The sequence below is a fragment of the Erinaceus europaeus genome, chromosome 12 (genome assembly GCF_950295315.1).
Source record: "Erinaceus europaeus chromosome 12, mEriEur2.1, whole genome shotgun sequence".
NCBI classification, from domain to species: domain Eukaryota; kingdom Metazoa; phylum Chordata; class Mammalia; order Eulipotyphla; family Erinaceidae; genus Erinaceus; species Erinaceus europaeus.
In genome coordinates, this window is record NC_080173.1 from 91,336,705 (window position 1) to 91,360,996 (window position 24,292).

Below are 24,292 nucleotides of genomic sequence, written 5' to 3' on the forward strand. Positions count from 1 at the left end.
AATAAATGCAGTGAAAGGTTTAATGTTATAGATGTGTGTGTATGTATTTCTAAAAGAAGCCCAGAGTATGTTTTTCTGGAAATTGACAGACTGATGTAAAATCTGAATGAAAGCAGAGAAATGGCTCAGTGGTAAAGCACATGTCTTCCATGTGTGAGAGTGCTGAAGCAGTGTTAAAGTTAAAAAGTCTTTAAAAGGGGGGGGGGGGCAGAGCCAAGATGGCCGCTTTGGTGCCACAGCTGCCATGAGTTCCAAGAGGCAGCAGCTTACAACCCAGAATCTGCTGGATCTGGTAGGACATTGGGCTGTCTGTAGGAGGGTGAACACTGGCTGGTCAGAGTGACATCAAAATACAGTCCCATAACTTTCTCTTGGGCTGATAAACAGAGGTCATAGGGACAAAGGAAAATCATTTATTTCTGAGCTCACCCCCCCCCACCCCAATATCAGTCTTCAGGGGCAGTGCAGCTGCTCCTAGCAGGCTCCCTGCTGAGCTTTTTTTTTTTTTTTTTTTTTTTTTTAAGTGGCTAAAGCTCTATTTGAGTGACAAAATACCTGACCAATCAGAGCCTCATCCCTGCCTGGGAAAGACTTACCTGGAGGAGCTTTTTTTTGGATACTCCTCAAAATTGGCTGTCTTTGCTCAGGCTGCCTGCAGCCAATCAAGCAGTCCAAGCTGCAGACTATTAGTGGTTTCTACTCTATTTTATTTATTTATTTAATATTTATTTATTTATTTATTCCCTTTTGTTGTCCTTGTTGTTTTATTGTTGTAGTTATTATTACTGATGTCATTGGATAGGACAGGGAGAAATGGAGAGAGGAGGGGAAGACAGAGAGGGGGAGAGAAAGACAGACACCTGCAGACCTGCTTCACTGCCTGTGAAGTGACTTCCCTGCAAGTGGGGAGCCAGGCCTCGAACCAGGATCCTTATGCTGGTCCTTGCACTTGGTGCCACATGCATTTAACCCACTGCACTACCACCCGACTCCCATTTTATTTTATTTTATTACTACTATTATTATATACACATATCTCTTTTCCATCCACCTTCTTCAGGTTGACCAAAATTAACTGTTGTTGTTTTTTCCATTGCTAGGTGATTGGGTGTCCTATCCATTTTGAGAGGAACTTGTTTCTCTCTACCTCTTCTCTCTACTCTCCTTTTTCCCTCCTCCTAGCTAATTAAAACAAACGAAACAAAGAAACAACTCTTTCCTCTCACTGCTCTTCCTTTTTTATTCTTTATCTCTTTCTTCTTTTTTTTTTTGTTCTTTTCTTCCTTCTTCCTTCTTTTGTTTTCTGAATTCACTGATACTTGCTTGTGAATTATTTTGGGTAAGAAATCTGACTCAGAGTGGACTATGTGTGTGGGGCTTCTCTATTTCCCTTTTCCCCTTTCTACCCCTAGAATTTATAGTGGACAGTAGATTTACATAATTGTCTTTCTTTTAATTTACATAATTCTTGATTTCCCTTTTTTCTTGTATCTTTCTTCTTTTGTTTGGTTGCTATTTTTTCTTGCACTGGAGGTGCTGTTTGGCTAAATGGTATTGGTTAAATTGCATCAACCCTTGCCTCAGTTACTATTGTTGTAATTTCTGAGGTTGATGACTTCACTTGTCATAAAGGTTTTTAGTTTAGTGTGACTTGTACTCAAAACACAACAACTGAAGAATGACAGGACAGAAAAATAGAAACCACATTAATAAAAAGAAATGGTTAAATCAAGTGCAAATAAAACTGCTACCACAATGAATCAGGACAGGAGCCCAGAAGAAACTCCAAATCAGTCAGAAATAACCATAGATAAGAAAAGTATGCAAGCAATAATAAACCTAATAATCACAGAAATGAAGACAGCTATGGAGGAAAGGGCTATCAGAATTAGTGAAACAACAGAGGAGAACCTCAAAGAAAATACAATCTACCTCGAGGAAATTAGGGAAATGAAAGCCGAAATAGCTGAGCTAAAAGGCCAACTAGCAGACAAAGCTAATACTATAACTGAACTAAAGAAAGAAGCTGAGGGAAGGGAAAGCAGATTAACAGTAGCAGAAAACAGAACTAGCCAAACAGAAGATGAGCTAGAGAAAACAAAGAAGAGATTAAAAATCTCAAAAAGAGATTGAGAGACACTGAAAACAACAACAGAGACATAAGGGATGATTTCAAAAGAAGTAACAATTGTATAATTGGCCTATCAGAGGAAGAAAGAGAGGAAGGGGAAGTAAATATTTTAGATGAAATAATGGAAGAAAACTTCCCAGATCTAAACAACAGAAGGGACATTAAGATTCAAGAGGCCCAGAGAGTCCCAAACAGAATCAACCCAGACCTTAAGTCACCAAGACACATCATAGTTAAAATGAAAAGCAGCAAGGATTTTAACACATCATAGTTAAAATGAAAAGCAGCAAGAAAAGATCCTAAAGGCTGCAAAAGAAAAACAAAAAGTCACATACAGGGGAAAACCCATAAGACTATCGGTAGACTTCTCCACTCAAACTCTAAAAGCCAGAAGAGAATGGCAAGATATTTATCGAGCCCTTAATGAAAAAGGGTTTCAAACAAAGATAATATATCCTGCCAGACTTTCATTTAAACTAGATGGAGGGATCAAAACCTTCTCAGACAGACAACAGTTAAAGGAGGCAACCATCACCAAGCCTGCCCTGAAAGATGTATTAAAAGACCTCTTATAAACAAAAACATCACTATAATACTTGCCATAGATTAGAGCAAATAAAGAATTGTTGAATAATGGCACTACAATACATTAAATCCATAATATCAACAAATGTCAATGGATTAAATTCACCCATTAAGAGGCATAGAGTGGGAGGATGGATCAGAAAACACAACCCAGCCATATGCTGCTTGCAAGAATCCCACCTGACCCAATAAGACAAACACAGACTTAAAGTGAAAGGATGGAAACTATCATACATGCTAATGGACCACAAAAAAGGTCAGAAACAGCCATTCTCATCTCTGACACCACAGACTTTAAATTAGATAAAGTAATAAAAGATAGGCAAGGTTATTACATAATGATTAGAGGGTCAATAATGAAGAAGATTTAACAATTATTAACATCTATGCACCCAATGAGGGACCAGCTAAATACATCAAACATGTACTGAAAAAACTACAAAAAAACATCAATAGTAATACAATAATAGTGGGAGACTTTAACACCCCACTCTCACACTTAGACAGATCAACAAAGCAGAGAATCAACAAAGAATCAAGAGAATTAAATGAAGAGATGGACAGACTAAACCTCCTGGACGTTTTCAGAGTCCTTCACCCCTCAAAACTGGAATATACCTTCTTTTCAAATCCACATAACACATCCTCAAGGATAGAGCACATGTTAGGTCACAAAGACAGCATCAACAAATTAAAGATCATTGAAATCATCTCAAGTGTCTTCTCAGACCACAGTGGAGTAAAGCTAACATTCAGCAACAAACAAAAAATTACTAAAAGTCACAGAATTTGAAAACTCAACAACGTACTGCTTAAGAACCACTGGGTCAGAGAGGCACTCAAGCAAGAAATTCAGATGTTCCTGGAAACAAATGAAAACAAAGACGCAAGTTATCAAAATATTTGGGACACAACTAAAGCAGTACTTAAAGGGAAACTCATAGGCATACAATTTCATATTAGAGAAGAAGAAAAAGCTCAAACAAACGACCTTACTGCACGCCTTATGGACTTAGAGGAAGAAGAACAAAGGGACTCTAAAACAATAAGAAGGATGGAAATCACTAAAATTAGAGCAGAAATAAACAACATAGAAAATAAGACAACCATACAGAAGATCAATGAAGCCAAATGTTGGTTCTTTGATAAACCCTTAGCCAGACTCACTAAAAAAAAAAAAAAAAAAAAGGGAGAAGACCCAAATAAACAGAATTGTAAATGATAGAGAAGATATCACAACTGACACCACAGAAATCCAGAAAATCATGTGAAACTTCTATGAAGAACTATATGCCACCCAGCTAGAGAATCTGGAAGAAATGGAAGAATTCCTGGGAACATATACCCTTCCAAAACTGAACCAAGAAGAACTACAAAACCTAAATGCACCAATCACAGACAAAGAAATCGAAACAATTATTAATCTTCCCAACATGAAAAGTCCTGGACCAGATGACTTCACACACAAATTCTACAAAACTTTCAGGAAACAGCTAATACCTGTACTTCTACACCTCTTCTACAAGATCGAAGAAACAGGAACATTCCCTTCCACCTTCTATGAAGCCAACATCACTCTGAAACCAAAAGCAGATAGAGACACAACAAAAAAGGAAAACTACAGACCAATATCTCTGATGAACATAGATGCCAAAATATTAAACAAGATGCTGGCCAACTGGATATAGCAGTATATCAAAAAGATTGTTCATTACAATCTAGTGGGATTTATCCCAGGAATGCAAGGCTGGTTCAACATACGTAAGTCAATCAATGTCATTCACCACATCAATAAAAGCAAAACCAAACACCACATGATTATCTCAATAGATGCAGAGAAAGCTTTTGACAAAATCCAACACCCATTCATGCTCAAAACACTACAGAAATCTGAATAGATGGGAAATTCCTCAAGATAGTGGAGTCCATATATAGCAAACCTACAGCTGACATCATAGTTAATGGACAGAAGCTGAAAGCATTCCCCTCAGTTCAGGGACTAGACAGGGCTGTCCATTATCACCATTACATTATTGGAAGTTCTTGCCATAGTAATCAGGCAAGAGAAAGAAATCAAAGGAATACAGATTGGAAGGGAAGTAGTCAAGCTCTCAGTATTTGCAGATGATATGATAGTATACATAGAAAGCCAGCAGAAAACTACTGGAAGTTATTAGGCAATATAGTATGGTGTCAGGCTACGAAAAATCAATGTACAAAAATCAGTGGCATTTCTTTATGCAAACGCTAAATCTGAAGAAGAAGATATCCATAAATCACTCCCATTCACTGTTGCAGCAAAATCAATAAAATACCTAGGAGAAAACCCAACCAAAGAAATAAAAGACTTGTATACTGAAAACTATGGGTCACTATTCAAGGCAATAGATATTGATACCAAGAAATGGAAAGACATCTCATGCTCATGGATTGGAAGAATTAATATCAAAATGAATATTCTCCCCAGAGCCATATACAAATTTAATGCAATACCTATCAAAGTTCCACCAAGCTTCTTTAAGGTAATATAACATAAACTGCAGTCATTCATCTGGAACCAGAAAACATCCAGAATTGCCAAAATGATCTTGAGGAAAAGAAACAGAAATGGAGGCATCACACTCCCAGATCTCAAACTATATTATAAATCCATCATCATCAAAACAGCCTGGTACCGGAAAAAAATAGGCACACAGACCAGTGAAACAGAACTGAAAGCCAGAACTAAACCCCTACACCTATGGATACCTAATCTTTGATAAGGGGGCCCAAAGTATTAAATGGAGGAAGGAGGCTGTCTTCAATAAATGGTGCTGGGAAAACTAGGTCGAAACATTCTCCTGTGAGAATGGCATACATCAAAAAGGACAGCAGCAACAAATGCTGGAGAGGCTGTGGGCATAGAGGAACCCTTCTGCACTGCTGGTGGGAATATAAATTGGTCCAGCCTCTGTGGAGAGCAATATGGAAAACTCACAAGGATAGACATGGACCTTCCTTATGACCCAGTAATTCCTCTCTTGGGGATGTACCCCAAGGACTCCATAATACCCAACCAAAAAGATCTGTGTACACCTATGTTCATAGCAGTACAATTCGTAATAGCTAAAACCTGGAAACAACCCAGATTCCCAACAACAGATGAGTGACTGAGGAAGCTGTGGTACATATACACAATGGAATACTATGCAGCTATTAAGAACAATAAACCCACTTTCTCTGACCATCTTGGACGGAGCTAGAAGGAATTATGTTAAGTGAGCTAAGTCAGAAAGATAAAGATGAGTATGGGATGATCCCACTTATCAACAGAAGTTGAGAAAGAAGAACAGAAAGTGAAACTAAAAGCAGGATTTGACTAAATCTGGAGTAGGGCACCAAAGTAAAAACCCTGGGGTGAGGGGGAGGGTGGATATTTGGCTTCCTTAGCAGGCAGGGGTTTGGTGTGGTATGGGTGGGGGGTGGGGGAGCATGGGACACAGTCTTTTGGTGGTGGGAATGGTATTTATGTACACTCCTATTAATTTGCAGTCATATAAATCACTAATTAATATGAGAGGGGAAAAATTGATTGAATGTCTCTAACTGTTTAAAGCACAGACTGAGTCTTTTTAATACGTAGGCTGAGTCTTTGACATGTTGAACTCTCTCAAAAGCCTAGACCAGGGAGAACAGAAGCAACTGGTGGCATATCTATAAACAAATAATGTCAAAGGACATAAATTATGGTGTTGTTAGGTATTATACATCAAATTCTAACAAAGGGATTTTTCAAAGTTAACCCAATTACCAAATAATGTGATTATAACAATAACTAGCTATTGTCTCCTTGAACTCTAAGACAGCAGGAACCTCACATTTCCACTATAGAGTCTATATTTCCCCCTGTCCTGGAACCTTAGGGTGGGGCACACTTTCCTGCATGCTTCCCTCAATTCATACCAAATAATATTGCATCTGCCGATCCCAACCTAATCAATGCAACAAGTACCACCTCAGCATGCTTCACTTCAGACTGTGTCCAGAGACTTCAGGTTGGGATGACAACCCTTCAGCTTCATTACTCAGGCGAGACCTTTCCTTCACAGTATTCACTAATTCCATTCCAGGCGGTTCACTTCCTAACAAAGTCCCAAAAGCTAGATATAGACCAGGTCCCGTTAGATAGAGCATATGCTCACACGTATCCATAAACTAGGGCAAAATATATACCTGAAAGCTAAAGTACACAATAGTCTGCAGGGAGTACCCCCCCAACACTTCATCTGAACTATTCCAGCCTTTAGGTCCATGATTGCTCAACAATTTGTTTGGCTTTGTATGTTAACTCTCTTTTCAGCCACCAGGTTCCAGATGCTAACATGATGATAACCAGATTTCCCTGGACAGATGACCCCACCAATGTGTCCTGGAGCTCCACTTCCCCAGAGCCCCACCCTACTAGGGAAAGAGAGAGGCAGGCTGGGAGTATGGATCGACCAGTCAATGCCCATGTTCAGTGGGGAAGCAATTATAGAAGCCAGACCTTCCACCTTCTGCATCCCACAATGACATTGGGTCCATATTCCTATAAAGAATGGGAAAGCTATCAGGGGAGGGGATGGGATATGGAGAGCTGGTAGTGGGAATTGTGTGGAGTTGTACCCCTCTTATCGTATGGTTTTGTTAATGTCTCCCTTTTTAAATAAATTAAAAAATATTTTAAAAAGATAAAGTCCTTCTCCACCAGGGGAGGATAAAAACAGGCTGGGGGTATGGATTTACCTGCCAAAGTCTTTGTCCAGTGGAGAAGCAATTACAAAAGCCAGAACTTGTACCATCTGCACCTCAAAAAGAATTTTGGTCTGGCAGTCGGGTGGTAGTGCAGTGGGTTAAGTGCATATGGCACAAAGTGCAAGGACTGGCGTAAGGATCCTGGTTTGAGCCCCCGGATTCCCACCTGCAGGGGAATCGCTTCACAGGTAGTGAAGCAGGTCTGCAGGTGTCTCTCTTTCTCTCCCTCTCTCTGTCTTTCCCTCCTCTCTATATTTCTCTCTGTCGTATCCAACAATGATGACATCAATAACAACAACAACAATAACTATAACAACAGTAAGAAACATGGGCAACAAGAGGGAATAAATAAATAAATAAATAAAATATAAAAAAAAGAATTTTGGTTCAGACCCTAAGGGGGGGGGGGCGCGGGAGGGTTGTTAGGGGAAGATGAACTCCAATTCCATCAGGACCTGGGAAAGAGAAGGGGAAAAAAAGGAAGGACATTAAGTAATAATAGTTGTAGCTGTGACTTAGAAAGGAGGAGAAGGCAGGATCATAGGAAAAAAATGGGAAAATATATGTAATTATAAATAAAGTAATAATAGCGCATATCTGTTACCTTAGAAAAACTACTGCTTTTTCCAATGGGGACACTGAACTCGTGGTCAGAACAGTGTGGAGTTACACCCTCTTTATCTTATAAATTTGGAAATCAATATTAAATAGTTAATAAAGTCTTAAAAAAAAGCCTTATAGTGGTTATGTATGGATTCTGCAGATAGACCGCTGAGTTTAGACTTTACTATCTTAGCTGTGTGACCGTAGTTAAATTTCTTCATCTCTCTGTTCCTAAGTTTTCTTCAATTGTAAAATGAAGGGTAACTGGTACTCACTTCATAATATTGCTGTAAATTATGAGTCAGGGCATATAAATCTACTCAGTACAAGGCCGGCACACCCTAAGCACTCAATAAATGTCAGCCATTAATATTGTGGAAAACAATGTTTGTGCTTGGGCTCTCATGTTCCAACTTGTTAAAATGTTTATAAACTTTGATTCTACCATATATTCTAGAGTTTACTTTTTAAGACTCAAGTCTTGGGCCAGGAGCACAAAGAAATCTTTTTTTTTTTTTTTTTTTTTAATTTTTAAACTCACATGTATATAACCTAGCTCACCGAGAACATGACTCTGAAGAGGAGCCTGGGAATTAAGGCCTGGAGTCATAAATAAAAGAAGCATCCCTTGTCTTATTGAGAATGTACAAAAGTGCCTGTGAAAATCTGCCGTGTCAGGAAGTGCTGGTGGAAGAGCTGGAAATCTCTATTTCCATTGTGAACAAATCATTTTTATAGAAAACAGGAGAGGCAGATTGAGTAGGTGCATCAATGATTCCATTCTGTTGTTTGCTTCTTCTCCTGGCCTGAGTCTCACATGAACACAGTTCCCAGGAGAATCTCTTGTCCTCTGGGAATTTTATAAAGCCTAACCCTGATTATTGATGGTTCAGGATGAAAATAAAGAAATAAATAAACATACTATCTCTACTGTTTATGTTCTATAAGTGACCACTCTACCGTACTGGGAGGCATAATGATTCATGACTTTAAAAAAATGGAATAACTTGGGCAGTGGTAGATAGCACAATGGTTATGCAAAGAGACTCTCATGTTTGGGACATCAAAGTCCTAGGTTCAACACCGGCATGACCGTAAGCCAGAGCTGAGCAGTGCTCTTGTAAAAAAAAAAAAAAACAACAAATAATAAAAGGAATAACTGACTAGGGAGAGAATATAATAGTTATGCAAATGACTTTCATGCCTGAGGTTCTAAAGTCTCAGGTTTCAATTCTTAGTACCATCATAAATCAGAGCTTTACAGTGCTCTGGTGTCCCTCTTTCTGTACCTTTCTCTCTGTATCTATCTTTAATAAACAAAGAAATAAATATTCCTCTCTCTCTCTTTTTCCAACCAGGGTTATCACTGGAGTTTGTTGTTTGTAATCATGAATTAGAACTGGGTTTATATCTAGGGGCCTCATGTAAGCAGCATGATGGCATCAGGGAATGTTCCATGAATGGTAGGGTAGTGATATTCTCTCTCTCTCTCTTTCTCTCTCTCCCTCTCTCTCTCTCTCAATCCCTCCTCCCCATAAACTGAAATAAAAAGAATGAAATCTTTGGTTTGGGGTGGTGGCTCACCCAGTAAAGTACCCATAGATCACATGGTATGCATGAAGCTCTCAATCGTCACATGCAGGGGAAATTTCACAAGCAGTGGAGCAGTGTTGCAGTTGTCTCTTCTCCCATCTCTGTCCCCACCCCATCTCTATTTCTCTCACCCTCTATCAAAAAGGAGAAAGAAACAAAGTATGGAGGAAGGGAGGAAGGGAAGAAAGAAGAAAGGAAGGAAGGGAGGAAGGAATGAAGGAAGGAAGGATGAATGGATGGAAGGAGGGAGGGATTTCTAGGAATAGTGGAATCATGCAGGCACTGGGCCCCAGTGGTAAGTCTGGTGACAAAAAGAAAAACCATATTCAGTTTAGGAGTCTATGTGACCTCTGCATCCCTGTAGATCTTAGCTCGCATTCTGTGGTCATGAGTAGGAACATTCCAAGCTGCCCCATTTCAGGATCCATCTTCCTCAGGTGGTAGATAGAGTATGTTGTCCAGCCTCCCTTAGAAGGATGGAACAGTCTTTGTGGGACTATGTGAAAGCTTGGTAGAGCTTAGGGAAAACTCCCTCCATCCTTAGATGGAGGTCTGGAAAAGACACCCTCTTGTTAGCCTTTCTCATAGATATGAGCAAAGGGGAAAAAGTCTCCCAGACTCAGTTTCCCCTTGTAAGACTCTCAAGCCCACAGAAATCCCAGTTTCTCCCTGCAAGCAGCAGGGCACATGGCTGCCTGCTTTAAGGTTCATTCACTCAAAGTTCACCTCACCTTCTGATCATAAAGGAGAACACACCTTATCACACACTCCTAACAGTTTTCTTTGATGTCCTTAATTTACATCAAACCTTACTTATCTTCTCTCTATCTCACCTTAACTGGTTTAACCCCTATTCTTCTCTCAAATACCTTTGGGTAACTAAATGATTGCATCAGGAGACTAATTATCTTGACCTTTATGTATCTGCATCAATTCTTGTCATACCAGCCCCCTACTATAGGGGCAAGCTGACCTTTAAGAAACCTGTAATTTCTGACGTATTTGAAAAAGTTCTTTGTTTAAATCTCTATAGAAACCCAAGCTTACCCCCAAATAAAGGAGAGTGTTCATACCAGAATCCTCCCCAAATCTCTTTCTTTATCACATAATCTCTTGAGCTAGTGATGGAGTTAGGGTTAGATAAGATTACCTTCCTGGCTGAGAGTCACCCCACGTGAGCCCCCAGCAATTCTCTACCATTGTTTTACCCTAATTTATGGATACATGTGAACATCTGCCCTATCTCATGGGACCTGGTCTATATCTAGGTTTTGGGACTTTGTTAGGAAGTGGACCACCTGAAATGGAATTAGAGAATCCTATGAAAGGAAAGGTCTCACTTGAGTAATGACGCTAGCCCTGCTTTCCCAGAACCCCACCCCACTAAAGAAAGAGAGAGACATGCTGGGAGTATGGATCGACCTGCCAACACCCATGTTCAGTGGGGAAGCAATTACAGAAGCCAGACCTTCCACCTTCTGCATCCCATAATGACCCTGGGTCCATACTCCCAGAGGGATAAAGAATAAGAAAGCTATCAGGGGATGGGATGGAGTAGGGAGTTCTGGTGGTGGGAATTGTGTGGAGTTGTAACCCCTCTTATCCTATGGTTTATGTCAGTGTTTCCTTTTTATAAATAAAGTTAAAAAAGAAAAAAAAACTTAAAACTAAAAAAATGAATGAAAGTTGGATCTAGGAGCTGAGTTGAAGCCCCTGTAGTAACACACACACACACACACACACACACACACACACACACACACACACACACACACACAGACACACACAGACACACTACACCTTTTAAACACACTTCTTTTTTTAAATCAGTGATTTAATATTTATTTACAAAATTACATGTCAACAGGGATATAATTCCACACCGTTGTCACCACAGAGTTCTGAATTCCCGATCCCTCCATTGCAAACCACTGCAGTTCTCCCAAGGCTGCAGACATGGGTTAACTGTCATATCTACAACTAGCTGTTTAGACTTGTACATAATTTCCCCCTTTTTCTTCCAGGTCCAATCCTCTCTTGCCCTCCAAGCCACACATAACCCTACTACTACATCCAAATGTTCCTCTCTTTTTTCCTCCTCTCTCTCTGGGTCCTGATGGAGGTGGAGTTCAGAGCCCTCTTATCCTCTTCCTCCTATCACTTCTCTCCCACTGGGAGGATGGATCAAAGTAGTTTTTAGGGTACAGAAGATGGGAGTTCTGGCTTCTGTAGTTGCTTCTCTGCTGGACATGGACATTGGCTGGTTGATTCATACCCCTGCCTATTAAACACTGTTCTTTATTTTAGCTGTTTCTTTACTTTTTTTTTTTTGATCATAAGCCCTTCTTTCCATCATCCCAGAATCACATTCCTTTTCACTGCAGAACACACTTTGGGAACTGCTGAGTTAACCAGTTCTTGGCTGCTGAGTACTGAGGTTTCTCAATTCTTTGCTGCCATAAATAACACTGCAGGGAACTTTCTTGTACCTCCAGCTTTGCACACATGTTAGATTATCTCTAGGATAAATTCCTAGGAGTGAAAGAGTCGCACTTAAGCCTGTTTCATTTTATGTACAAAGAAGACCCTATGTCGGTATTACAAATCCTAGGTAATCACAAACTCATAAAAACATCTGAATTGGAAGTAACTGTAAAGAGAGTCACCTTAAACCATCATGTGGCAGTAGTAGGAAGACCATCGCTCCAGGCCAGATCAGTCTTTACACTTCTTAGACCCAGGAGGGCTCTTGGGACAGATGTCTAACAGAAGAGGAGAAAAAAAAAAAGAAAACAAACAAACAACAAACAAAAAACCAAAAAAACATAGGAAAGAAATCAGCTAGGCATCACTAATACTACTACTTTCATCTTTTACCTCACTCTACTCCCTTCTTCCTCTTCCTGGGTTTTTTCTTCCAAGCCAGTGTGTCATATTTATGGGCCATAAGGTATGGCCAAGAATAAAATACCAGGAAACCTAAAGTCTGTTTTAGCAATCCTCCCTTCCTTTCAGAGGATAACCAAGGTCCCAGAGAAGGCCCGCAAGGGTGCATTTTGGTCCATGTAGGTGCATCCCTCAGGCAGCCACTGCTTTGCAAGCTTAGGTGAAAGTGTGCAGACAGTATCATGTGGTGTTGATGTCCCTACAGCATGGCCACTATGCTAAGTCTCAGATTGTCTAAGAAAGGATGACAGAATTTGGGCGGTAGCACAGCCAGTTAAGCTCACATGGCGCAAAGTGCAAGGACCGGTGGAAGGATCCCAGTTCAAGGCCCCGGCTCCCCACCTGCAGGGGAGTCGCTTCACAAGCTGTGAAGCAGGTCTGCAGGTGTCTTTCTCTCCCCCCTCTGTCTTCCCCTCCTCTGTCTATTTCTCTCTGTCCTATCCAACATAATGACATCAATACTAATAACTACAACAATAAAACAACAAGGGCAACAAAAGGGAATAAAAAATATTAAAAAAAAACAAAAAAGAAAGAAAGAAAGAAAGAAAGAAAGAAAGAAAGAAATGATCAGACTTTTGGGAGTGCGGAAAGTGGGAGTTCTGGCTTCTGTAATTGCTTCTCCACTGGACATGGAAGTTGGTAGGTCAGTCCACACCCTCAGCCTGTTTCTGTCTTTCCCTAGTGGGGTAGGGCTCTGGAGAGGTGAGGTTCCTGGATACATTGATGAGGTCATCTGCCCAGGGAAATCAGGATAGCATCATGGTAGCAGCATCTTCAAGTGGATGACTAAAAGCCAGTAAGATACAAAGCAAGATGTACTGTCTAATAAAGAGCTCAAAGGTAGAGATAGAGCATATGGAACTAGGGGTCTTTGTGTGGGAAGAAGCTCACCCCCTGCCCCCGGCATTACTGTGTGATGAAAAGAACAGGAATTTGTGTTTGCAATCAAACCCAGGAGGGGTCCAGGAGCCTGGAAATTGAGCCTAAGCAGTTGGATCCTAGGCAATGTTTAGCACCCAGGTTGTAGCACTGACTGACTGCATGACTTCCTTACTGCCAGCACGGCTAATTTAGAGTTCTCAACATGACTTCCCGGAAGGTACATTTGGGAAGAGATGTCCCACAAACAAACAAACAAACAAACACCAGCAAAGAAGCAGTGAAAGTTTGTGTCCGGGAAGATACAGCCTCACTCAGGCTCTGCTGTGCTTTTCTGAACTGCCCACCCTCTAACTCTCCACAACATTAGTCTGACCTAGTTGCATATTAAAACTCAAGAGATGCCGGAGTTTCTCTGAATACTGAGTGAGCTATTGTGAACCTAGAAACAGTAACATGTAAGTATCTTTGTAGTGAAGCAGAATGTATCCTTTCTCTGGCCTGGAATTCCCAACCTCAGGTTTTAAAGGGATCTTACTTTATTGTTATTTATTTATTTTTAAACAGAAGACTTGGTTGGAGGTGTGAATGGAAATGCTGTTATTCTCCCCTTGAGCCTGACTGCTGGGTTACCCAGGCTAGGCTAGTACCCTGAAATGAATGGGCATATTATGTCTTCCATTAAAAGTTGTGGCTGCTAATTAAAAATGTGATGGTGGGTCTTTATGGATACATTGTTTAGGTTTTCTTGAGCTGCCAACACATTGTAAATCATTTTAAAAGGGCCTTTCTCCTATTGCTTAAAGGTTAGTGTATTTTTTTAAAAAGCCATTTGAAAATAAAACTGGGATTAAATTTAGTGTTTGACAAGGTGCTAAGGGGCTCACCACCTTGGCTAGACTAAGACAAGAGGGCTTTACTTGATCTGCTACTGACCTTCTTGTCTCTCAAACTCTAACCTGGTTCCAGGGGGCTCAAGTGGCAGGGTGACCTTGGTGTCAAAAGTTTATTTGTGCATGCCAGGAAAGTTTTCATACAGCCTGCCCTCCCCCAGCTTCCTTTTATTATCTTATAATGGTCAAATATATAACTCTGCTGAGAAGAAAAATCTGCTTCTTCTTTGAACTCTGCAGTGATGCCCTCAAGCAAGCAAACCATGGTGTGACTCACACAGAGGGCACGTGTGAGTGATCCATAAACACTGAAGACTTTGGCCTTATTTTTCTTCTTCATACCGGTTCCTTGAGATTGGAGGAAAGGACTTTGAGACCTTAGCTTCTAGCTTATGTTGGGATTCCCATGCTCACAAAGGCCAGAACCAGCTTCAGTCTGAATGTTGGGCTGAGATATTTCCTGATGTCCTTAGAGTCTTGAGTTGAATGGTACAGTGAAGACAAAGTTAAAGGATAAACTTGGAGTTGATGAAGACCTGACTATGTGGGCAATTTTTCTCTCTCTTATTAAAAAATATATCTATTAATGAGAGAGACACAGAGAAAGATAAACACACATGAGAGAGAGAGAGAAAGAGAGAGAGAGAGACACAGAGAGAGAGAGAGACTAGAGCATTGCTTAGCTCTGGCTGATGGTGGTGCTGGGGATTGAACTTGGGACTTCAAAGCCTCAGGCATGAAAGTCTTTTATAGAACCATTATGCTATCTCCCCAGACTGGCATTATTTTTCTATAAAGCAGAATCAATACTTCACAGTAATATGTTGGGATGACACATGCCAATGTGTTGTGCAAACTTCAAATCACCAAGCAAAGAAGAAATGTTAGCTATTATCATTTCATATCAGTTTTTACAATCATTGGAAAAAAATCACTTATCTATAAAATTCCCAGTTGTCTGTGAATTCAGTTTCAACTTTTTGGGTTAAAACATTTTTTTAAATTATCTTTATTTATTTATTGGATAGAGAAAGCCAGAAATGGTGAGGGAAGGGGGTGGTAGAGAAGGGAGAGAGACAGAGAGACATCTGCAGCCTTGCCTTATCATTCACAAAGCTTTCCCCCTGCAGGTGGGGACTAGGGGTTCAAACCCAGGTCCTTGTGCATTGTGACATGTGCGCTCAACCATGTAAGCCACCACCTGGCTCCAGTTTCAGCTTTCTGTATCCTCTTCTTTAATGAAATTTCTAGACAGAAAGAGTTTTGTTTACTGCTAGCCACCATGTTGGTGGGAGCTATGCATCGACAGACCCACCTCCCAGAAGGAGCTCAGCTACAAAGCCTCGGATTTGCAATTCTCCTCAGGAGCCAGTAGAGGGCGAGCTCTGCTCTTTACTTGGAACAGGCGGTGGCCACAGACTTTCAACTCTCCTTGTTCTGGTTGTGTCCTTCACTCTTGTTGCGTCCATGATGACAACCCACATAGCAGGCAGTGGCTTTCAGTTATGTTGACTGAAGGGAAAGGGAATTTAAGAGGAATTCTTTAGAAGTTACAGAATCGCCAGACTTCTTATTCCTGGTTACAGTCCATTCCAAAGTTGATCCACTGGATAGTCTGTATGACTTCGGGTGTGTACCGCCTATGCCACAGGCCACTGTACTCTGACACTCCCTCCCCCCCACATCAGATCCTTTTTTTTCCAGAGACTCTTAACACTCTCACCCCATCCTATTCTCCCCTTCTCAAGAAAGGATGCACTGGTGGATGGTTTTCTTCATAAGGTCTGATGAAGAGAGCTAATTGTCCTACATGTGAAAGAAGCTAGCAAAACTTGAGACTTTTATTTTTTATCTCAGTAGGTAACTGCCAACCCACCACCCCTTTCCACTATGAAAAAGAAGAAGCTTTTTTTTTTTTTTTAAATTTCTTTATTGGGGAATTAATGTTTTACATTTAACAGTAAATACAATAGTTTGTACATGCATAACATTTCCCAGTTTTCCACATAACAATATAACCCCCACTAGGTCCTCTGTCATCTTTCTTGGATCTGTATTCTCCCCCACCTCCCACCCCAGAGTCTTTTACTTTGGTGCAATATGCCAATTCCAGTTCAGGTTCTACTTGTGTTTTCTTTTCTGATCTTTTTTTTCAATTTCTGCCTAAGAGTGAGATCATCATATATATATATATTTATATATTTAAACCCTCTCATATTGATTAAATAATGGGAACATTTTTCTAAGAATTAAGATATAGGAAGAGTTAAAAAATAAAAAGTAAGGGGGCCAGGAGGTGGCACACCTGGTTAAGCACTCATATCACAGTGGGCAAGGACCTGGGTTTGAGCCCCTGGTCCCCACCTGCAGGGGGAAAGCTTCATGAGTGGTGAAGCAGGGCTGCAGGTGTCTCTCTATTTTGCTCCCTCTCTGTCTCCCCTCTCCTCTCAAATTCTCTCTGTCTCTAATAATAAATAAATAAAAACATTTTAAAAAGTAAGTACATATTGCACTAAGCAAAGGACTTTGGGGAAGGAGAGGAAAAAGTGAAATGTGGACTAGACATGGTGTATTGCACCAAACCAAAGGACTTTGGGGAGGAAGGGGAAGGAAAGATAGGAAGAAAACTCTGGGGCCTATTACATAATGAAATTATATGCATATATCAGTGATTGCACTGTAAAGCAACAACCCCTTAATAATAATGAAAAAAAGGTAAGTACAGTGAAACCTACTTTTTTTTTTAAACCATAAATAGAATCATTGGTTAAATAGAATTGAAGGAATCTTTGAGGGAAAAAAATGTCATTTCACAAAAACCAAAGGAAAGCTTAAACCCATTTAGATACACCTCCTTACCCAAGGTCTTCACATTTCAAAAGAGTTTTAGAAAAAGAACCATTATTCTGAACATGAAATAAGCGTAGGAGACACTAGCTCACAAGAGAAGAAATACTGTCAAAAAAAAAAAAATCAAATTTTGACAATATAATTACAAATGATTTTTTTGATGAAAAAGAGGAAGACATCTATAAAATCAATGTGGCTAGACTTCTTTATTAATTCACATCTTAAAAGAATACACACAAGAGATTGAAGCTGAACTCTAGTACAAAAGACAGCTGGAGAAAGAGTAGCTGATATGAATGGATAAAAGTAAAGGACTATGGATTAGAAAAAAAAAAAAACAAGACTACAAGGTCTTCCTAATACTCATCCAGAACAAGAATGATAAGTAATGGGACACATTTCTCCCTGGAACAAATTATACATTAGAGATAGGAAAAGAAGAATTACTAAAATACTTTTTCTTTAAATTTTTATTTATTCCCTTCTGTTACCCTTATTTTTTATTGTTGTAGTTATTATTGATGCTGTCGTTGTTGGATAGGACAGAGAGAAATGGAGAGAGGAGGGGAAGACAGAGAGGGGGAGAGAAAGATAGACACCTACAGACCTGCTTCACTGTCTATGAAGCGATTCCCCTGCAGGTGGGGAGCCGGGGCTCCAACCGGGATCCTTATGCTTTGTGCCACTTGCGCTTAACCTGGAGCACTACGGCCTGATTCCCACTAAAATACATTTTAAGTTAAAAAATTTTAATTCTGTTTCTCTATTAACCTAGTCTTTCAAAAATTTTTTTTGCCTCCAGGGTTATCACTGGGGCTTGGTGCCTACACTAAGAATCCACTGCTCCTGGAGGTTATTTTTCCCTTTTTTTTTGTTGCTCTTGTTGTTTATGATTGTTGTTGTTATTATTATTGCTGTTGTTGGACAGGACAGAGAGAAATGGAGAGAGGAGGGGAGACAGAGAGGGGGAGTGAAAGAGAGACACCTGCAGACCTCCTTCACCACTTGTGAAGCGACTCCCCTGCAGGTGGGAAGCCGAGGGCTCTAACCAGGATCCTTAAGCCGGTTCTTGTGCTTGTGTGCTTAACCCTCTGTGCTAATGCCCAACCCTCAGTTTTTTTTTAAAGAATTACTATTATTAGTGTTTCCTATTTCCAGTCCCACATGACCTCCCATTGCCATTTCTCTTTGGCCTCCTCCAGTCTTGGACTGTTTCACAATCTTTTGCTTTCAGGACTTTGATGCCTTTGAATAAAACTCACTGGTTAGTTTGCAAATGTTCCTTAATTTGAGTTTCTCTAACATTTTCTCAAGCTTACAATGAGGTTATGGGTTTTTGGTTAGAATATCACAGAAGGGTGGTCCAGGAGGTGGCGCAGTGGCTAAGGCACTAGACTCTCAAGCATGAGGTCCTGAGTTCAATCCCTGGCAGCACATGTACCAGAGTGATGTCTGGTTCTTTCTCTCTCTCCCCTATCTTTCTCATAAATAAATAAAATCTTTAAAAAAAAAAAGAATATCACAGAAGGTGTGTGTGTGTGTGTGTGTGTGTGTGTGTGTGTGTGTGTGTAGGGGATATGGTTGTGATGTCTTATTACTGGATGTTAATTTTGATCACTTGGCTAAGAACTGCTAAGCTTCTCCATAGTAAAGCTACACACTCTCTCTCTCTCTCTCTCTCTCTCTCTCTCTCTCTGAAATATCCTGCTTTTGTCCCAATATGTTGCCATCCATTTTTAATATCCATAAATGAATGTTGTCTAAAGTTATAACTGTTGGCTATTTTTTTGTTTTATTTATTTTGTTGCCAGAGTACAGAAGGTACACCAAAATACTTTAATCATTATTATGGTTTGGATTTGACCAGAGTTCTATTATATTGTCAAACACTAATATCTTGGCACCAGTGATATTTATGTTTGAAGTCTTATAACTTCAATTTGTGTAGGGCTGGGGAAATAGCATAATGGTTATAAATGAAAGCATGCGTAAAAAACACCTAAAGTCCCAGGTTCAATCCCCAGCACCACCAGAAGCCAGAGTTCAGCAGCACTCTGAAACAAAAACAAGTCTATCCATTTATTAAAGTCTCATTGAATCATTTGTAATTTCCTCCTCCTTCTCCCTTACCCCACCTCCTTCTCCTATTATTAGTGTTTGCATCATCATCACCAAACTAAGAACTGGGAACTTGATTTTGATCAGTATGTTTATTGCTATTGAGATTTCATTGCTTGTAGGCGCTTTCAGTAGAAGGCGATTGTAAACAGACACACACACACACACACACACACACACACACACACACACACACACACACCCTTCTGTTTCTCTCTCATATCTATTTTTTTTTAAAGTTCTATGAGTTCAGGTCCAGAGAGACATCTCATTGAGTAGAGAGTGTCTGCCTTTCCATGTGTCTTGGCAGGAGCCATCTGGGAGTGATAGAAGCTCAGTGGCATGATCTCTCTCTCTCTTTTTATCTGAAAATGTGGTCTGGGAGGGTAAAATTACATGTGCATGAAATTCTGACTTTGCAAAAACAAACACATATGATTTCATGTGACACCTCGCATCTGATGTAACACTGCAAAGCTTATTGTGCCCTGCCCTTTCCCTTTCTTGTAAAGCCTTTCTCTAATAGAGGAAGCATGACTTTCATGATATACAGTGTACTTACTTGTTCTCATGTAAGGTGTTTGAGAGGTATAAACCTACACCTTTATGGAAGAAGCTATTGACTAGAGTACGATATAATATCAACACACAGTTATTTTTGTCCTTAGCCTTCAATATCCATATGAATTACAATTTTCTGCTATTAGGAGGTTAATTTTTTCCCTCCTTTGTGATATATATATTACTGTAATAAAAGAAAGGTACAGGGGCCATGTGGTAGCAGCACCTAGTTCAAGCTCCTGGTCCCCACCTGCAAGAGGAAAGCTTTGTAAACATAAAGCAGTATTGCAGGTGTCTCTTATTCCCTTTTCCTCTCTATCTCCTCTTTCTCTCTCAACTTCTGACTGTCTTTATCCAATACATAAATAAATAAATAAAATAAACAAAAAGATAGTGTGGTCTGGGAGATGGTGCAGTGTCTACAGCATTGGACTCTCAAGCATGAGGTCCTGAGTTCAATCCCCAGCAGCACATGTACCAGGGTGATGTCTGGTCCTTTCTGTCTCTCTCTTACCTTTCTCATTAATAAATAAATAAAATATTTCCTTAAAAAATAAACAAATATAATAAAAAGGAGAGACAGATATAGAAAGACAAGAATATATATACATATATATACTGTTCAGTTCTGGCGTATGGTGATGCCGGGGGTTGAACCTTGGGACCTCAGAGCCTCAGGCTTGAATGCTAATTGCATTATTAATTTGTAACTTGTTACAAATTATGCTTGTAATTATAGTCAGTATTCTATTTTTCTGTTGCCCCATAACTTGATTTAAAAAGTAAAACAGGGAGTCGGGCGGTAGCACAGTGGGTTACGCACACATGGCGCAAAGTGCAAGGACCAGCATAAGGATCCCAGTTTGAGCCCCCGGCTCTCCACCTGCAGGGGAATTGCTTCACAGGTGGTGAAGCAGGTCTGCAGGTGTCTATCTTTCTCTCCCCCTCTCTGTTTTCCCCTCCTCTCTCCATTTCTCTCTGTCCTATCCAACAACATCAACAACAACAATAATAACTACAAGAACAATAAAACAATAAGGGCAACAAAAGGGAATAAGTAAATAAATAGAAAAAAAATTTAAAAAATAAATAAACTTAAAAGAAAGTAAAACATTCACATACAATAGAAATCGTTTTCTATTGCATTTGACAAAAACCCAGAATTGGGTATCCGCCAGTTCTTTTATCCCCAGAATTCCTTCTTGCTGCTCCTTCTTAGTCAACATCTCTCCTCTACACAGCCCCTGGCAATCATGGGATCTGTTTTTCCATCAGTTGCTTTTTCCTTTTCCAGAGTAACCTACAAATCTTAGAAATGTGACACACACACACACACACACACACACACACACACACACACACACACACACACACACACATCATGTAGCGGTTTGGCTCAAGATGGGCCACGGGGTCTGGTTTCACTTCCACCGCTCTGGTTGGCTTCCTGCCCTTAGATACACACAAGCCGTCTATTTATTGTGTGAAATAGTACTTTGCTCTTTTCATAACTGGATTGTAGGGAAGTTTCACAATTTGTTTACTTATTCCTTAGTGGAGAGATATTTAGATTGCTTCCTTGTGTTGTATAACAAATAAACTTACTGCATAGAGGTCTATGTGTGGGGATACGTCTTCATGTACCTTGAGTAAACTTCTAGATGTGTCATTTCTGGGTCATATGACAGGTACTTTATTACCTTATAGGATATTGTTGCTGTATTTCCCCAATTGTCTCATTCCTCTCCCATTATCGCCAGCAGTGTCTGAGAGTTCTGTTTGCTTTGTATCCTGGTCTGCACTTGCAATTAGCAGGCTTCTTGATTTTTAGCCAATCTATTAATGTGAAGTGGTATCTCATTTTGGTTTGATTAGCATTTCCTAAATGATTCATGTTTTAGAAAGCATTTGCCACTCATAACTCACCTTTGGTGGATGTCTATTCAAATACTTTGAGTTTCTATTTCCTCTTTATTGATCCTTTGTAGGCGAAACAAAGATTGTGAGTTTTTTTTTTAATTTCCTTATTGGGGGATTAGTGGTGTACAGTTGACAGTAAAATGCAATGGTGTGTACATGCTTAATATTTCTCAGTTTTCCACATAACAATTCGATCCCCACTAGATCCTTTGTCTGTCATCATGTTCCGTGATGTAAACCCTTTCCCCACCCCCACACTCCAGAGTGTTTTACTTTGGTGCAATACACTAACTTCAGTCCAAGTTCTGCTTTGTGTTTTCATCTTCTGTTCTTGTTTTTCAGTTTCGATCTATGAGTGAGATCATCCCATATTCATCCTTCTGTTTCTGACTTATTTCACTTAACGTGCTTTCTTCAAGCTCCAGCCAAGACGGGCTGAAAACTGTGAAGTCACCATTTTTAATAGCTGAGTAGTATTCCATTGTGTATATAGACCACAATTTGCTCAGCCCACCACTCATCTGTTGTTGGACACCTGGTTGCTTCCAGGTTTTGGCTATTACAAATTGTGCTGCTATGAACATAGGTGTACACAGATCTTTTTGGATGCGTGTGTTTGGTTCTTTAGGATATATGTCCAGGAGAGGAATTGCAGGGTCAGAGGGTAGGACCACTTCTAGCCTTCTGAGAGTTCTCCAGGCTGCTCTCCACAGGGCTGAACTAATTTCCTTTCCCTATTGTGAGTTTTTTGACTTCGTACTTTTCTGATTTTCCTTCTCGTGCATCTGTGTCCTTTTGTCTTCAGTTCTGTCATGCACTTCTTCCTTTTTAATGAATTTTTGAAACAGATTCTTTTTTATTTTTTAGATTTTATGTATTTATTTTGGATAGTGGCAGAGAGAAATTGAAAGGGAAGGGGGAGGTAGAGAGGGAGAAATAAAGAGAGAAACCTGGAGAAATGATTCACAGCTTATGAAGCCCTGCCCCCCCACACAAGATGGACTTGTACTGGGGTCCTTGATCTTTTTCATGCATTTCTTTTAAAATTTAATTATTTATTAATTATTGCGTAGATACAGAGGGAAATTGAGAGGGGAGGAGGGATAGAGAGAAACCTGCAGCTCTTATTTCACCACTCATGAAGATTTCCCCCTGCAGATGGGGATCAGGGGCTTGAACCTGAATCCTTTCACACGGTCGTGTGTGCACTTAACCAGGTATGCCACAGCCTGGCCCCTCATGCACATCTTCTTCTCCTTCTCCTTCTTCTCGTCCTCTTCTCCCTCTTCCTCCTCTTCCTTATTATTATTATTATTAGTGATATAATAATGATCGACAAGACTGTGGGATAAGAGGAGTACAATTCCATATAACCACCAGGGTTCCATATCCCATCTCATCCATTGGACATTTCCCTATTCTTTATCCTTTGGGAGTATGATCTAAAGACCTTTATGGGGTGGGAGGTCTGGCTTCTGTAACTGCTTCTTTGCTGGACATGGGCACTGCCTCATGCACGTCTTATGTAGAGAAATGTTAGACCTTTTTTTTCTTTAGTTCTAGACTTCTGAACAATGGATAGCAAGATTTCAAAAGTAGGCTGATGTTAGTTTAGTGACGTCAAAGAATTGTATTACAGTATGCACATTCATTGGTCAAATGAGTCGTCTGTGAGTAAACTGGTTCGGTTGTAGATGCCGACAGGTAAATGGGGCCATCTGGAATGGTAGCATGAAAGGTAGAGATTAAGAACAAGCACGGCTACTCTGATGGACTGAAGCAAGAGAGAGAGATCCCCGTGGACTTGCCGAATACGAAGATGCTATGATGCTCATGCTTTTGTCTTCGTTACATTAATCCTACCCCCCCCCCCCAGGTTTAATCCTGTACTTCCTTTTGGAACATTGCTCCTCTGTTTCTTCAGTTTGTTGAGTCCCTGTATTAGTTTCTATGAATTAAGCAAAACACTCACTTCTTCTAGTCTTGACAGAGTGGCTGCACATAGGATATGAATCTTGTTCAATCCTGCCCCGGCACTTGGTTGTTGCTCAAAACTCTGTGACTATCCTAACTGCCTAACTTATATATTCTGCTCTATTTCTAGTGACTCCCAGGAGTTGAGACTGTACCAAGACCTGTCGTTACCCTTCTTCTTCTAGCGTTTGCCGTCATTACCCTAAAGAGGCAGATCTCAAGTCAACAGCTAGATTGTGACTGACTGGAAGGCAGACCCTCAGGCAGCAGATTTTAAAGAATGAAGATCTCTATGGAAACACAAGTGTCAAACTCCTCTGGGTAAGAGCAGCAGGTGATGTTGAGCTGTCTTCTGGATGGTAGTCACAAAAGGTGTGACACTCATCAGTGTCTAAGTTTCTTTCTGCAAGTTGTTAAGGTGTACTAAGATAGAGGGGGATTGCATCTTTATCCTGTGTTATCT